The following is a 17,886-nucleotide window of genomic DNA, read 5'->3' on the forward strand; positions in this document are numbered from 1 at the left end:
TAAAAGTCAAGATATTTGCTTCCTCTTCTGGCAACACCATTCGATATTCATTGATTGCAAAGCAATCTGCCTTATGGCTGTCGAATGATTTGAGTGTTTGGAAATGGCTCAGACAATGGTCACAAAAAAATAAATGATGTCGATACTTAGATAGTTGTGATCCAACAAGTCGAGATAAATTTCGAATCCAAGTGAAATGATAAATTGGTTCAGTGTCACGTTCAATCTGAGCATCGTCACAGATCAATAATAGATGAATCTTGGACCAGCTTGACTTGATTTTACTTAAATATAATGGAACTATATCTTTATCATTATCAATTCCATATACGTTTACCGACAGACCATTCATTCGTTCGAATTTGGGAATGTTCTTGAGTTTCATCGGAAATTCCAGTCCAGTATAATCAAGTTTCGTGACTCCATCTGGTAGAGTAGCCAAAGAGTAATGAGGATATGAGCTCAGCCTATCAGCGTTAGTTGTAACCGGATACAGTGCTGCTGTGATCCCCCATAGGAAACAAAATGCATCTCTGTTCCTAACATTGACTACGGCCCTTTTGGTTTGTATGCATCGCGGTAATGGAATGTACGTGCTCGAACCCGCTGCTAATGGTGAATATCTGTTCATATTGATTGTGAGATTGATAACCTCAATCAGTTCCCATCCAGAGTCCTTCTCTTGGAAATCCTCAATTTTTGCTAGAAGTGGTTCTGTGATGTTATCCCTAAACCACTTTTCAATGTTGATACTGGGCAGAATGATTTCATTTCTGGTGTTGAAATATTTCGTTTCTTCAATCATTTCATCATTCTTCATGACTTGGAACTTACAGGTGAGGATTCCATTAGCCTTGATATTGCCCTGTTCTCGTAGAGCATCCTTCAAATGAATGATAGCAAGAGCCTTTGCATCCTCAAGAAAAGACTGAGGATCCTTGTGAGTTAGGTTTATGATAACACCTGTCTTCATTCGACTCCTAAAGGCTGATTCCAGATCCTTCCAAGTCACTCTATCATTATTGTCTTCATTTCACGTCTCACCAAGTCTCCCGCCATGGTGTTGTTGTCCTTTTCTTTTGAACTTCTCACAATAGCTGTGCAGAAAGGACAGCATCGTTTGGATTCGCCGTTTATCTGCCATCGATAGTTGAGCATTGTCCTTTTTCAAAAGTTTTTCAAACAGTTTGATGTAATTTTCACACATTCTTATCCACTTCTCAGAACTTGTAACAGATTGATTCCTGTATGCTCCTTCGATTAGGTCCAAAATTTCTAGACACTTCTTGGAATCCATCATGCTTGAATATATTTTCACACAAATTTTTTTTTTTGTTAAGTCTTTTTACGATGACTAGTCGCGCGTGAACTAACTCGAGTGGAGTCCGTCACGCTTTATATAGAGATTCAAAATATAAAAAAACAATACTTGGACTTATTGACCATTTGCTGTCACCTTGAAGGATTCTCGAAACCGTTTACGTTGCAAAAAAATGCTGCGCAAGCATGAAAAACAATTCTTGGAACTGTTTACTACGCTGTCGCCGTGAACGATTCTCGGAACTGTTTACGCCGCGCAAGAATACTGCATGAGCTCGGAAAACAATTCTTGGAACTGTTTACTGCGCTGTCGCCTTGAACAATTCTCGGAACTGTTTACGTCGCGCAAGAATACTGCGTGAGCACGGATGAGCTCGGAAAACTATCCTTGGAACTGTTTACTGCGCTATCGCCTTGAACGATTCTCGGAACTGTTGACATCGCACAAGAATACTGCGTGAGCACGGAAAACAATTCTTGGAACTGTTCCCTCGGGGCTGTTGAGCAGCACAATTCCTGAAACTGTTTACCACTGCATACGATCGCATTCCATTCTAGGAGTGTGAGGAGGGGGAACGAAGTATATAATGGTCACGAACCGATCATGGAGGAATCAACACAGATAAACCCCTTCAAAATATTTCCGTTTTTAGGGAAAGAAGTGAAAAGTGAAATGTTCAAGGAACTATTGCAAGCTCGTTTGAAAAGACGTCGTGCTCCATGCCTAGGACGGATACGTATCACAGATAAGATAACATGTGTGAAACAAACTGTTTGTGACGATGCGCATGAAGGACGTAAGAATGTGCAACGATGTCTACCAAAAAAATGGACTTTAATGAAAGATGAAGGAGGATTTAAATTTCAATACGAACATGAAATTTGTACCAGTAAAGATCCTAACACAATCATTCCGTATCTCACAGTGAGGCAGCAACCTGCGTCACTTGTTAGCATTGCTGCTAATAGTTTGCTCAATTGGACTAATGGAGGTAGACTAGAAGAAGAAGATATCGAGTTTGCTGATAGAATATGCGAATACAACTCAAAAATCATGTTATTCGCATTCAGTGCGAATTCGGAACTTTGGCCGCTGCCTTTGCGGTATGAATCCTATGGAATGTACCCATCTGCATATACCCGAACTCTTGAAAGGAAAATTGTACCTTACTGCAATAAGAAATATTGTGATTTTCAGAGATCTTATGTTTTCCATCCCGCACAACCAATTTCAAATGTTTACTACAAAGACCAATTAGTATCATGGACTGAAGAAATACGAAATTGGTGTATGAGAACGGTCAACTACCGTTATTTTTGTGTTTGTGAAGCATAGTGTGATTCAACAGAAAGTGGGGATGGACTTAGAGAGGGGATATGAGAGATCATGTGACTGGACTACGTCCTATAAATTGGTGACACTCAAGAGCGCGCTTTAATATTCAACACAACTGGAGAGATAGCTTGTCACTCCAACACACCTATTAACGAACATTATTTTTCGTGGAAAAACATAATACAGGTAAATATTCTAATGTTATTCCTTTACCCACTGTTTTTTTTCATTACTAAAAAATCAACTCAGATTTTGGAAAATATTTCGTTTGTTTCAGAAAAAAACAATGAGTGGAGAGAAACGAAAAATGTCATCTTACACCAGAATCAACAAAATTGCGCGATTGGAGTCTGATTTTGCAACAACAAAAATCATGGACTTGGAAGTCGATAAGGCGTACAAAATCGGAGAACTCCGAACTGCACCTACCACATGGGGGCCAAAAGTACTGGCTTTCCTGGATGATGAATTTTTCATCTAGCTGCCGAAAAGACTCTCCGACCTGCTAACTGAGACCCCAGAAGAGCTGGAAACTCTGAAAAAGGATGCAGAACAGNTTCGCATTCCATTCTAGGAGTGTGAGGAGGAGGAACGAAGTATATAATGGTCACGAACCGATCGTGGAGGAATCAATACAGATAAACCCCTTCAAAATATTTCCGTTTTTAGGGAAAGAAGTGAAAAGTGAAATGTTCAAGGAACTATTGCAAGCTCGTTTGAAAAGACGTCGTGCTCCATGCCTAGGACGGATACGTATCACAGATAAGATAACATGTGTGAAACAAACTGTTTGTGACGATGCGCATGAAGGACGTAAGAATGTGCAACGATGTCTACCAAAAAAATGGACTTTAATGAAAGATGAAGGAGGATTTAAATTTCAATACGAACATGAAATTTGTACCAGTAAAGATCCTAACACAATCATTCCGTATCTCACAGTGAGGCAGCAACCTGCGTCACTTGTTAGCATTGCTGCTAGTAGTTTGCTCAATTGGACTAATGGAGGTAGACTAGACGAAGAAGATATCGAGTTTGCTGATAGAATATGCGAATACAACTCAAAAATCATGTTATTCGCATTCAGTGCGAATTCGGAACTTTGGCCGCTGCCTTTGCGGTATGAATCCTATGGAATGTACCCATCTGCATATACCCGAACTCTTGAAAGGAAAATTGTACCTTACTGCAATAAGAAATGTTGTGATTTCCGGAGATCTTATGTTTTCCATCCCGCACAACCAATTTCAAATGTTTACTACAAAGACCAATTCGTATCATGGACTGAAGAAATACGAAATTTGTGTATGAGAACGGTCAACTACCGTTATTTTTTTGTTTGTGAAGCATAGTGTGATTCAACAGAAAGTGGGGATGGACTTAGAGAGGGGATATGAGAGATCATGTGACTGGACTACGTCCTATAAATTGGTGACACTCAAGAGCGCGCTTTAATATTCAACGCAACTGGAGAGATAGCTTGTCACTCCAACACACCTATTAACGAACATTATTTTTCGTGGAAAAACATAATACAGGTAAATATTCTAATGTTATTCCTTTACCCACTGTTTTTTTTCATTACTAAAAAATCAACTCAGATTTTGGAAAATATTTCGTTTGTTTCAGAAAAAAACAATGAGTGGAGAGAAACGAAAAATGTCATCTTACACCAGAATCAACAAAATTGCGCGATTGGAGTCTGATTTTGCAACAACAAAAATCAAGGACTTGGAAGTCGATAAGGCGTACAAAATCGGAGAACTCCGAACTGCACCTACCACATGGGGGCCAAAAGTACTGGCTTTCCTGGATGATGAATTTTTCATCTAGCTGCCGAAAAGACTCTCCGATCTGCTAACTGAGACCCCAGAAGAGCTGGAAACTCTGAAAAAGGATGCAGAACAGGGGATTCTACGCATTCGTTTCCTGCCTGGTCAGTACAACCCCTGTGAATTTTTCACTATTGAGAAGGATCAAAAAACGTAAATGTGAAACAATGAAAACTAATTCATTATTGACTGAAAAAGGGCAATCTATGACCATGAAATCAATCTTATGTTAGAATTAATCAATCATTAATCATGTATACGGCATAAAATTTTATAAATAAATCATTGAATCGTGGATATTGTATAATTATAATGTTTTCATCCCCGATTCACATGCATTGAGGAAAAAATAAACAATAGATAAACTCTATGACAAAAATTTTATTTAAAAAAAGTAAAAAACTACATTTTCAACTACATAAAAAAACTATTTGATGAAAAAATGAACTTCTTGTCGGCCAGCGAAAATCTCTTGAAGATTCGGGAAAAAGTGGACTGCACCTAGAAAAATAATAAAAAAAGAAATTGATAGCAGAAGGGGGAGAGTGTATACACATACACACAAACACACACTTACCTATATGAAGCCGTTCGGGTAAACAGCCACCTGGAAAATGAACGCCTGGCCATTTTCGATTACTCTTAGTGTCGCTGGCATCCCAGTCAGAAGAGCCCAAATAGGAGGAGCATGGCCATTCCAGTACTCCTCAATGCAGTGGTTTGTGATGACCTTGATGTGCTGGAGTGGCACACCGTCAAACCNAACACACTTACCTATATGAAGCCATTCGGGTAAACAGCCACCTGGAAAATGAACGCCTGGCCATTTTCGATGACTCTTAGTGTCGCTGGCATCCCAGTCAGAAGAGCCCAAATAGGAGGAGCATGGCCATTCCAGTACTCCTCAATGCAGTGGTTTGTGATGACCTTGATGTGCTGGAGTGGCACACCGTCAAACCACACTTGGGGGACAATGACACTCGGCGGTCCACCCGGTAGCCTCACGTAACCTGCGTACTCCATCTTGAAAGAAAATGACAAAGAAATATTAGAAATTCTAGAAATTTTGGAAAATTTTAAGTTTGAGAAACTTTTGAAAATTTTGGGATTTTTTTGGAATTTTGAAAGTTTTGGGAAATTTTGGAAATTTTTGGAAATATTTGAAAATTTTAGATTTTGAAAAAAATTTGGAAAGTTTTGAGATTTGGAAATTTTTTGAAGATTTTGACAATTTTTGGAAAATTTGGAAATTTTTGGAAATTTTTGGAAATTTTTGGAAAATTGAAAATATGGAAATTTCTAAAACTTCTAAAATTCACAATCTCCAGAATGTAGAAATTCAAAAATTAACAAATTCAAAAATCTAAAAATAAAAAATTCAGTAATTGAAAAATCCACAAATTCACAAAAATTCAAAAAATTAAAGAATTCACAAAAATTCAAAAATTGAAAATTTCAGAAAATTTGAAAATTCACAAAATTCACAAATTTAAAAATTCACAATTTCACGAATTCAAAAAATTAATCATTCTAACAAAAATTCGAAAGATTCACAAATTTAAAAATTCAAAAATTCCTCCATTCTAAGTTCCGGAAATTTCAGACTTTTGAACATCAATAATTTTTAGAACAATCCACTTTTTTTAACACTCCCGGGCACTCAAACACTAAACACATTAGAAAACACTCAAAAAATGGAAACTGACAATATACTTACTCTTTGTTTTTGCCAAATAATCCAGTTAAAAAATGCACTGCACTCTGCGGAAGTACTTGTCACACTGACCATTGAGACGTGCAAAACAAATATGGCGATTGCATTTTTTCTTTTATTTTAATTCATTTCTAATGAATATGACGTTTTGAAAATACTTCAGCGGACGCGTTATCGCATCATCCGCTGGAGTAAACACCACGAGTGCGAGCCAGGGTGTCGAATTACACCTGCCAACACATCTCCGAGACACAACAATCGAAAGTGCGCGGCATATTTCTTCTTGAAGAAATGATTCAGGAGTGAGAATCCCTGAAGTCATTTCCACAATGAAATTCTTCCTGAATTATTTTCATAATTCTGGAAGTCAAGAAGCGAAAAAAGTTTCATTTTTTAATTTTATAAAAGAGATGAAAAAAGCATCCCCATGCATAAATCTCAAAAATTCTGAAATTTGAGAAATAAAAATGCAAAAATTCAAGATAATTTCTCCCTTTAGATGGAGAAGTTGAGAGAAATTAAAAAAGTGTAGATCACCCCCCTACGCATCATAAGGAAAAAACACCAAATCGTGTTTAAATCAATTATAATGATAAGAAAAAAACTCATGCATTGCCGCTGCCGTGACAATGCATGAGTTTTTTCCTTCCCCCACTCTCATTGCCGTGCCGTATACGCAGCACTCGCAATAAGAAAAAAAACACCCCATGGGGTTTGAATGAATTATAATAATAAGAAAAAAAACTCTTGCATTGTGCCACTGCCGCGACAACGCATGACTTTCCTTCTCCCACTCTCATTGCCTGGTCAGCACTCGGCAAGAACATCCCCCCCCTGCCCCACACACCCCTCGCCCACATTTGATTTCAATGGGGCCTATGCATACTACTAACTCAATTCTTTCAAATCTTCAATTCTTTCAAATTTCTTAGAAACTCCATGCGCATTCCATCAAATTTTCTAGAAACTCTCTGAATTTCCTCGAAATTTCTTGAAATTCCTTGAATTTTCGCGAAGTTTTTATACACTACTTGAATTTTCTAGAAATTCCCTAGAATTGTCCAGAAATTTTCACTTTGCTCGCTGAAGAATGCGAAAACCTTGAATGTTCTAAAATTCCCCTGAAGATGCAAGGATTTGATCGAATTTTTCGTAAAAACCTGAAATTTTCCAGAACACTGCTGAATGTTCCGCGATTTTTCAAAAAACCGAAATTTTTTAGATTTTTCGAAGAACCCGAGAACTTTTCAGGAAATGCTTAAAATTGCAAGAAAATATGTCATCACAGAAATGGGAATAATTTTGACTCTTTAAAAACTTGAGAATTTTCTCGAATTTTCTAGAAAATTGGCGAAACTTTACGAATGTTCTATAAAACTCCAGAAAACCTCTCGAAAATTTCTCGAATTTTTCAGAACACTTCAGAAAACCTGAGAACTTTGGACGAAACGGCGACAATTTCAAAGAAATATCTCATAATCATAAAAATGAGAATAATTTGTCTAATGTATATCGTAGAGCATTCTCGAGTTCTCCTGAAAGTTCTAGAAATTTCCACTATCAGTGGCTAAATAGATGTTTTTAGTTTCGAAGAATATTCCCTCATTTTCTAGGAAATTCGAGAAATCTTCAGAAAGTTGTGGGCATTTCTAGAACTTTCTGCGTTTCACCCCTTCAGGGGTGGATTTTTGAGAAAATAAAAAACACGTGTCTTTTTATTTTGAAAGGAGAATCTACACGCGCATTTTCAACTGTCTGACTTGAGCGGTTCTCGAAATCGCATAAAAAATTTTGCCCCCTTTTCACCTCCTTAGGGGGTGAATTTCCAAAAACCCTCCTTTAGTGGGAGCTTACGTCACAAAGGGTAGCTGTAGGCAAAAGCTCATGCTCGTAGCTCTTGTAGTTTGAGCTGTGCGTTGATACATCAGTCGCCTTGAAAATGGCTTCTCCTTTATACATAAGACTAGACCTGTGCGCGCGCGAAGGCGCCTATAGACAGGCGCTTACCTATTCGTTGTAAAAATGAAGAAATCGAATTTATTAAACTTCATATACTCATAGATGTTTTATAAATATTGCTAATGACTTAAAGAGAATTAAGAGAATGAAAAGTGAAACGTCGATGATGATTTTTCCCAATCGGATTTCGACCAATTAGAGCGCAATATTTGAGGCTATCCGACAGTTTTATTTCGGATATTTCCCCCTAGCTTTTGAATATTTCACTTCTTCATTTTTTTACCTGAATATTTCGCAGTAGCTCTTCATTTTTTTGATTCATTTCAGATAGAATCTTATATTTGACAGTCTATGGAAATCGGGTTATTCTATTTAGCAGTCTTATCCGCCGTACGGCGGGTACTTCGGGCGCTTACAGAGAATTAATATTAATAAAACATTAGTTTTTCAGTCTTTATTGATTTCTTTCGATTTTTTCTACAATATCTTAACATACATATACTCACATTTCATGATGATTGATGAATTAATGATGTAATTGAACAAATAATTTTTTGAACTCAACATTTTCGGCAGTTTTCATATTGAATCATAGTAAAATATACATATATATATATATAATACATACTTATTCCATTCGATTTATCTTATATATTATTATAATATATATCATAATAGTTTGCTGTATCATAAATTAATGAATTTACAGTTACAGTTTTCATATTGGATGATAACTGAATTTTCAATTGCTCTCGTGATCGAACTCTTGAAAAGGCCACATATAATTGTCCATGGGAAAATATAGGTGTAGGCAGGTGGCGACCAACGCGATTGAAAGTTTGACCTTGACTCTTGTTTATAGTCATTGCAAAGGCACCCGAGTGGAAATTCGGGTCAGGTCTTGATCCAGTTTGGATCAGGTTAGACCTGACAACTGATCAGGTATTGATTAAGTTGACGGATCCGGTCTTAATCAGACATGTTACGCCTCTGACCAATCCGGATTTGATCAGGACGAATGGATCCGAACTTGATCAAGTCAACTGTATGAAAACCGGATGACCTGTCTGTCAGTATCAATAACAATTATCAATGATAATTAATCCAAAACAAAAAATAATTTAATTCTATCACCGTAGGCCGCCTCTCTTAATGAATCTCTACTGTTATTACCTCTGAAAAAGCTTATTATTTTTTTACCGATGCTGGGGATCGAACCGGGGACCCTGTGATTGCTAATGCTATGCCCTAACCACTACGCTATCGTGCTATTACTATTGAGTAAACTGTACATTGCCTATATGATTTGTATCGGGATATTCGTTGAATTTACGATTATCCCTGATCTCGCGGATGTGCGTGTGTATTCTCAGAGATAAAATATGTTCAATTAAATTTTTATTTATTTCATTAATGAATAATAATAATGATAATAACAATAACACTAATAAATAAATTGATATTTGGTGATTTTTTTCTCAAGATCATTTGCGTGTAAGTTTGATATTCCTCTAATACGTATTTACGGCATCATCATCCCTCCCTTCTGTACATTTGAGAAGGGCTGGCTGTTAATTAAATTGATTAATTTAAATTAAACTCATTAAATTAAATTAATTTAATTCAATTTATTTTAATTAAAGTATAATGATCCTTTTTAAACATTGAAAATAATTATTGATAATGTTTGATAAAAGTTAATTTGAATAGTATAATAATAGTTAATTAAATTATCCGAAAAACTTATTAAAATTAATGTCAGGTGGAGCGGATCTGAATCTGATCATTTTCTCTTCAATTGACCTTTTTCAAATGCCGATCAAGGACATCAAATCCGAATTTGATCAATTTGGGGTCAGGCAGCCGACCTCAAGGTGAGATCGTGCTTACCTGATCAGAACTTGATCTCAATCATTCTGCAGTTTTTCGGATTCGATCTACTGGATCAAAACTTGGTCAGGTTCTCATCAGGCATCATCTGATCATGTCTACCTGATCAGAACTTGATCTGAACCCGCCTGTAGGTTTTCGGATCCGATCTGCTGGATCAGAACTTGGTCAGGTTCTCATCAGGAATCACCGGATCAGTCGAACGTTACAAAAACCTGATCAAGTTCTGATCGTACTTCAGGTGGGCCTGAAGCAATTTCCACTCGGGCAAGTGTCAACGGAAATTGACGTCGTTTTAATTTGAATGGTGAAGAATCCTCGTGGCTGGGTAAGAATGTTATTCGAGGGATGAGTACATATTTTCCTTTTCCACTACCTGTAACGAGTCTACAACCCAAATAATATCGGCTCATATCTTCTACTCGTAGCCGAGTCCCATTACAAAGACCTGGGTTTATCCTCAAGTTTCCTAGTAATATAACAATTGCTCCTTTCTTTACTGGAGAGCATGTAGAGGATAGCTTTGGGGTGTCAATGAATTTAGTAATTCGGTTGGAAAGTGTGTTTCATCTACTGTTTCATCACATACAGCTTCAACAATATTTGTATATATTTTTTCTTCACCTGGAATTTGCGATAATACTTTGTTATTCATTTCTAATGAATCAAAATTTTTTGGGGTCAGTATTACTTGATCAATGAGACTTTCTATGTCCTTCGTATTTTTTATGTCACCAAAAATATCTTCAATGAGATTGTTTTTGCTTAAAAGGTCATCAGGAATTCGGATGATTCCGTTTTTATCTCCGGCTGTGCCATTACCTATTTTGAGGAGAAAATCAGTCCAATCTGGTCTGGCTTGTTGAGCTCTCATATTATCTGTAAGAGAATAATAAGAGAATTGAGTCCATAATTCTGAATATTTAATACTGGCTCTGATGATTTACATTTTCGATCCTTTTGGGACTACGGGAGGAATTTGACGGAAATTGCCGCCTAGAACAATTTGTTTTCCTCCGAATGGTTGATCTTGTTCCATAATGTCTCGTAGAAGCATATCGACAGTTTCGAGAGCTTGTTTTGGGGCCATAGCGACTTCATCCCAAATTATAATATCAACTTCTTTCAATTTCTTAGCTTCATCACTTTGTACTTTCATGAAGGATGATTTGTTAGTCATTAATGGGGGTAGATTTGCAGAAATTCCAGACCAGGCAACGTTTAAAACACGCTTACCTTTTCAGGTACGTTACAGATACAGGTACGTTTTGCCCGAACCGCCTGGACCGTCAATGAAGATGCATTGGCTGTGTTTTTCTAAAATAGCATCTGCCGTCGCTTTTTGTTGGGGATTTAAAGTCAAATATAATCGATGACCATCTCTCTTGCACTGTTCCACATCGATAAACTGGTTGTTTATTTCAATAATCTCACACGTAGGCGGTTGAATGATTTGTGTCAAATCTTTACCACAACCGGCTGCGACATCTTTAATTTCAGCGTAAGCTAGTGCAAAACAATATTCTTTATTATTATTAATGCCTTGGTGAAGATAATTATCAATCATATCTTTCTTGAACATGTCCCAGAGATATTGAGCATTATGCATATCACATGCAGAGATTATAAATGCAAAAACAGTTCGTAATTGAGTGGGCATTGCAACGCGTACTGCATCTCGTAAACAATCCTCATATTTCTTATCATCTTCCAAATATCCCGCTGCCAAAGCTGCATCCTTGAAACTTTTATAAACTGTACCCCTCACTGTGCGTAAATCTTCAAATGATTTTGCTCCTGTTTTATAAAGTAATAGCATGCGCAAGTAAAATCGTTCTCCTTATTCGGGGCTTACAGTATTCATACGACTGATGACTTTTTCATATTTTTTCCTATTTACCCATTTTTTTTTATCCTATCAATAGTGTTCTGGTATTTGATAGTAAAGATATTTGTTAGCTTCTCGGTCGTTTTTATTTAATTCAAACCAGCCAGTGAGCGTCGTATCAGCTCCTCTTTCGATTGCTCATTCTTCTAGGCCTTCAGTGTAAAAAATCTCTTGTTGTTCTGGTAAATGTATAGTGAGTCGTGTGTGATCGGTGTGAACGGTGTGTGATCTACCATGAAGATCATATTCAAATATCCTTGATATAGCTTCTGGTGCGCAAATATATCTCATGTCCATGAATGCTTAAATTTCATTACAATTGATCACACTGGGATCATCTTGAGATTTGAGAATTAGTCTAGCTCTGTCTGGATCTTTGTAGACATATTTGTGCACATATTTTATTGATGATATCATTGAACAGAGCTCTACGTTGATATGTCCTTCATATTTGACAGACAAATACGGATTGCATGGGACGACCCATCTGCTACCAACAATTTCACCATCAGATGTTATATACGTGGGTCCATTCGTTGGTCGACTGTATTCGGGATAACCGTCTTTATCTATCGTGGTATTATCTCGGAATCTTTGTGTACATTCACCAGTTTCTGAATCTATACTTGGAGCTTCCAATTTGGAAGAACCACAACGATTGTGGAGATTTAATTTCGTAATGACTGAGAATAATTCTGTCATTTGAGGATCAGAGATTCTAGCCCAAATTATTTCATCTACATCCTCTGGTGTTTTCAATTAATCTTTTTCTTCTAAGCAGAAAAGCATGTGTGCATGAGGAAGACCACGTTTTTTATATTCTATTACCCATACAAAAGCTTTTATTGCTCCGAAGATTTCATTTTTAGTGATATCATCCAAGAGACTGATCAATTTTTCATGAAAGACACGGGCTACCAGATCAGGTTTATCTGAGGTAATTTGATGAGGTCTAAGATTTTTTACGATTTCAGGCCAATGCGCATTACAGGTAAATGTGATAAACAGGTCTGGTTTACTAAAGCGAGCAACCATTGCCATAGAATCGTAGCATAGAGCGAGCTTGTATCGAGGACTGCCAGGAAATGTTGCAGAGAGAATTACTTTACGACCGACACGTAAATCATCATCACCAGTTAAATAATTTACTAAAACTCGATATTTCTCAGCTCTGAGTTCAGTCTGATGAGTTCTATGGTAATTCAATCGATTTTGTTCAATTCTTAGAAAAACATCCACTATGAACTGTTCGAATAATTTACCTGCGTGGTGGAGAATGTTGAATTCATCACGAATTGCCAGTAAAAATCTATAGTATTCTAGTTGTGTTATTTTTGTTCTTTTTCTACCTTTGGTAACCGAGACTTTTTCCATATCCTTACTCCATCCGTACTCACCGCAAGGTCGGAGAATGGGATAACACAGGATCGATTTTTGGATCGGTATCTGAAAGGTAAACAGTTTTGTTCCCTGGATGTCCAATGGCTACGTATTGTCGAGGTGGCGGTTGTTCGTCTTCATTCATTACATAAACAGCGGCAATTTCATCAGTGATTGGTAGATTTTAACGTCTTTTATCTAGTTGATTGTTGGTATCAAATATTAATTGAATTTTGGGTAATGGACGTCCTTGTTGCTGAGTTTTCTATTTTTCTTTATTCAATACACTTGACATTTTTTTGAATGATTTAATGAAGGGATTGTCTTTTAATTGTCGTTCTAGTAAAGCCATAGTAGAGATGATTTAGTCGACATCCACGAGCTTCTTTAAAATCGAGAAAATAAAGTTGTCCAAATTTTGGAGTTTTTTCTCCAGGTTAAGGTGGTGGAATTTTATGGTAAATTTGTCCAAGAATCCGAAGACAGAATGGACCACTTCCTGGTGGTGTATCGATATTAGCAGAAAGTGAAGCCATGGCAAAGGCACAGTTATAATTACCAATGTTTTCTCGAAATTCTTGACTTATTCTGTCATTTCCTTCAATTAGTTTTCGTAATTTCTCAGGGAATTGCGGAATTGGGACGGAAATATTTCCAAAATTACAACATTGGTTAAATATATTAGTTTTTTTCTTCATTTCTGTCTTAAAAAATAGAGTTCCGCAGTTAATACACTTGATATCCATTTCACCTAAATTATGAACTTCCGGAAACGGGAAATCATTATTGAATATGGCAGCTTTGTACCTTTCTGTTGAAACAGATCTGGCAGTACGTTTCCTCTTTGAATCTCGATTGTGATGATTTCCAGTTTCATCGAGGTCACTCATTTTCCTTTTTCATAATTCTTGAATACGCACACTCTTAACTCTTCTTTCTTCTTTTGTTTGTTTTGAATATTCATTTTTTTTGCATTCAGCATCACTCGAATATTTTCGTGGACGGCCTCTACGGCGTTTTTTGGGGATCACGTTACTTGATTGATTCATTTTTTTATTTGTCTCATCTGTTTCATTCGGAATTCAAAACTCGGTTGCAGTGATAGATACTTGTGATCGTTTTTATAAAATTTTTCTTCTCGTATACCCTTTCGGGTCTTTACGATTTGTTCCCTTCCCACCCCGCTCAACCCCCTGTACCGCATTTGCCGAAGGGAGGGAAAACCTCATTCGAGGGAAAAACCTGCCCTGGTACAGTCGTCCTTTTTGACGGGACTACCGCTCGGCAATGAAACTGTGAGATTAGAGCGCTATAAATTTTGACCGCCGGTGCCGGGACGCGAACCCGGATCATTGGCATACGAGTCTAGCACTCTAACCGCACGGCCACTACCGTCGGTTGATCGTTTTTATATTTATTGGATATAATTCTAGAATGAACTATTCTAGAAATTGAAGTGAAGCACAGACATCGTTCCGTCAACTTTCTGATATCGGGAACTTTTCCAATTGTTATCCGTAGAGTATAGCCATTTTTTGAACGGAATGTTATCGTGAGTTGATAACTTTTCGGAGTAGCAAATTTGTTACCCGAAAGATAGCGGAAAGGTGCCAATAGATTTTCTGAAAAGTTGAGCGATAGTAACTTCCAGACACCATACAATTAAACAATTGAGAAGCTTATTGTATATGAATATTATGGATATTAATGAAAAAATTTGATAATTAAATTGCAATCTTTAAAAGTCCCTAAAATGTTCCAAAATTCTAGCAGTTTTCTACGAAAAATTTTTTGTATTAATTCGTGAAAAGTACATAAAAATTCACCTCATTAACAGGAATATTACGGAAATTTTTACGTCATTTTACGAAAATTTTACCATAACTTCACCGTGAAATTACGGTAAAATTTCCGTAAAAATACCATAAATGACGTAAAAATTACCTCATAAATCATAATTTTTATATTTATATACATATTTTCACTTCGATTTATTATATTCATTAACTCGAGTAGAGCACGGCACATCGTTTTGTCAACTTTCTGATAGTGGGAACTTTTCCAATTGTTATCCGTTTGGGTTCCATAAAGTTAACAGAGTATAGCCATTTTTTGAAAGTCATGTTATCGTGAGCTGATAACCTTTCGGGATAGCAAATTTGGGACATTCCATGTCAACTCAGCCACCCCGGATTTTTTTTGTCCAGAAAAAATGATTTGATTGCCGCATTTCGAACTACTATATATAGACAGTATTTCTGCCAAATTTCATTGCCTCATGATTTTTTATTTTTGAGATAATGACTACCGACCTTTAAATTTTCCGATTCGAACAAATAAAAAAGAAAATTTTTGTTTTCGTTCATGCTTTCAGGGAAAAAATACTCCATAGGCGTGAAGAAGCTTCTACACCTATTTTTCGATGAATTTTTACGTTTTTATTTTTTTTCGGCTCCAGGGCCGTCCGGTATTCGACTGGAATATTTTTTTTCTGATAGAGGACGTTCATATATAATGTAAAAAAAATACGCCAACATGGGAGAGACAACCAGTGCACCGGAGAAAATTTTTGTTTCCTAAATTTTCGTGTTTTTCGGCTTCCTAGGGGAGCTGCCTCGTCTTTATTAAGAAATTGACATTTCAATCCATACCTTTGATGAATATGAGTTAGGAAAGAGATTCATCACGATAGCAAAAAGAAACAATGCGTCGGGAAAAAAATTTTCTCTGAAATTTTTGAGTTTTTTCGCTATCTATGAGAGCTCTCCAAAAAAACAAACGTGTCAATCAATATTTTTTGCTCATAACGATGAAAAGGAAAGCCATCATGGAAGAGACAAGCAGTACACCAGAAAAATGTGATTTCTTCGCAATTTTCTTATTTTTTCACCTTCTCTCTTTTTCTTCTTCTTTTCAATCTTTTTTTTGCTTCTTTCACCTTCTTGTTGCAGTAATTGTTTTGAAGAAATATTACGGACTCAGTAATCAAAGAAAATTAATTTATTCAATTAAAAGCGTATAAACAGCTGAACTGTCATGCTACGAATGACGATCACACGAACATCAGAACAGAGACGTTCGAATAGTTGAAATACGATCGTGTGCCTTTCGCATACTCCTCTACTTCCAACACTTCTCCTCGAAATGCAAAACGATTATTTACATCTCGACCCTTTTGACACCTAAAAGATGTAGACATCTCTGATGTTTTGGTCGTGGTAATCCCTTGGTGAGGACGTCTGCAGCCATGTCATTAGTTGGAGTATATCCAATTTTAAAATTCATTTCACTCTTCAGGATCTCTCTCACGAAGTGATGCCTCACATCAATGTGTTTCGTTCTATTGTGAAATAATGGATTCTTCGCTAATTTTTGAGCTCCATGACTATCACTCAACAACCTGACATGGGCCAGTTCACTGAAACCAAGTTCAATCAGAAATCTCATTAAATACAGACTTTCTTTAGATGCTTCTGTCAAGGCCATGTACTCAGCTTCTGTTGATGAAAGTGCTACTGTACGTTGCTTCTTCGATTCCCAAGAGATTGGACATCCAGCCAGTAAGAATGCGTAACCTGTATAAGATCTTCTATCATCAATACAGTTTCCCCAATCTGCATCGACATATCCCTTCAATGGCCCCGTCATTCTCCTGAAGTATAATCCTACATGTTCAGTTCCCTTCAAGAACTGCAATACTCGTTTCACTGCCTTCCAGTGAGTAGAATCATAGCAGGAGTTATACTGACTCAAATAACTCACAGCATGTGAGATATCTGGTCTTGTGCACACTGCCAGATACATTAGAGCTCCCACCAACTCTCGATATGGTAGAATTTTCGACTCTGCAGTGTCTGGTTTCTCTTCATTTCTGCTCAATCTCGTTGATGGGTCGATTGGGGTAGCCACTGGGTTTGAGTCCCTCATATTTAAACGTTCAAGTATATCTTGAATGTATCCCTTTTGATTCATCGAAATCCCTTTCTCAGATTCTGAGAATTCTATTCCCAGACGATATTTTACTTTCCCAAGGCTTTTAATTTCGAATTCCCTCGATAGATGCATCTCAAGCCGTTTAATCAATTCCTTGTTCCTTGAAACAGCCAGAATGTCATCTACGTAGACTGCCACTAGGAGTATATCTTCCCCTCGTCCGGAATAGAAGACACATTCATCTGATTTGGATTGTTTCAATCCAATTTACGTCAATTCTTCACACAATCTTGAGTACCATTGACGACCAGCTTGACGAAGACCATAAAGTGCCTTTTTCATCAGGCATACTTTATCTCCCTTCCTGAACTCCTCAAGAAGTTGCGTAGCCTTCTTCCTGGTTTCGCTGGTGCGTGGTTCGGTCTTCATAATTAATTCCAAAGTATCTTCTGTGTAGTCGGGTACCTCCATGAAGATCCTCTCCTCAAGTACGCCATTTAGATACGCAGTCGTCACGTTATATTGCTTCATTTCCATCCCATATTGAGCTGCAATTGATGTGATCATGCGTATGGAGCTGCCTCGTGCTACTGGTGCAAATGTCTCATCGAAATCTATTTCAGGACGCTGAGAA

The sequence above is a fragment of the Diachasma alloeum genome, unplaced genomic scaffold, assembly GCF_001412515.2.
Source record: "Diachasma alloeum isolate Michigan unplaced genomic scaffold, Dall2.0 Dall_scaffold_01197, whole genome shotgun sequence".
Taxonomy (NCBI): domain Eukaryota; kingdom Metazoa; phylum Arthropoda; class Insecta; order Hymenoptera; family Braconidae; genus Diachasma; species Diachasma alloeum.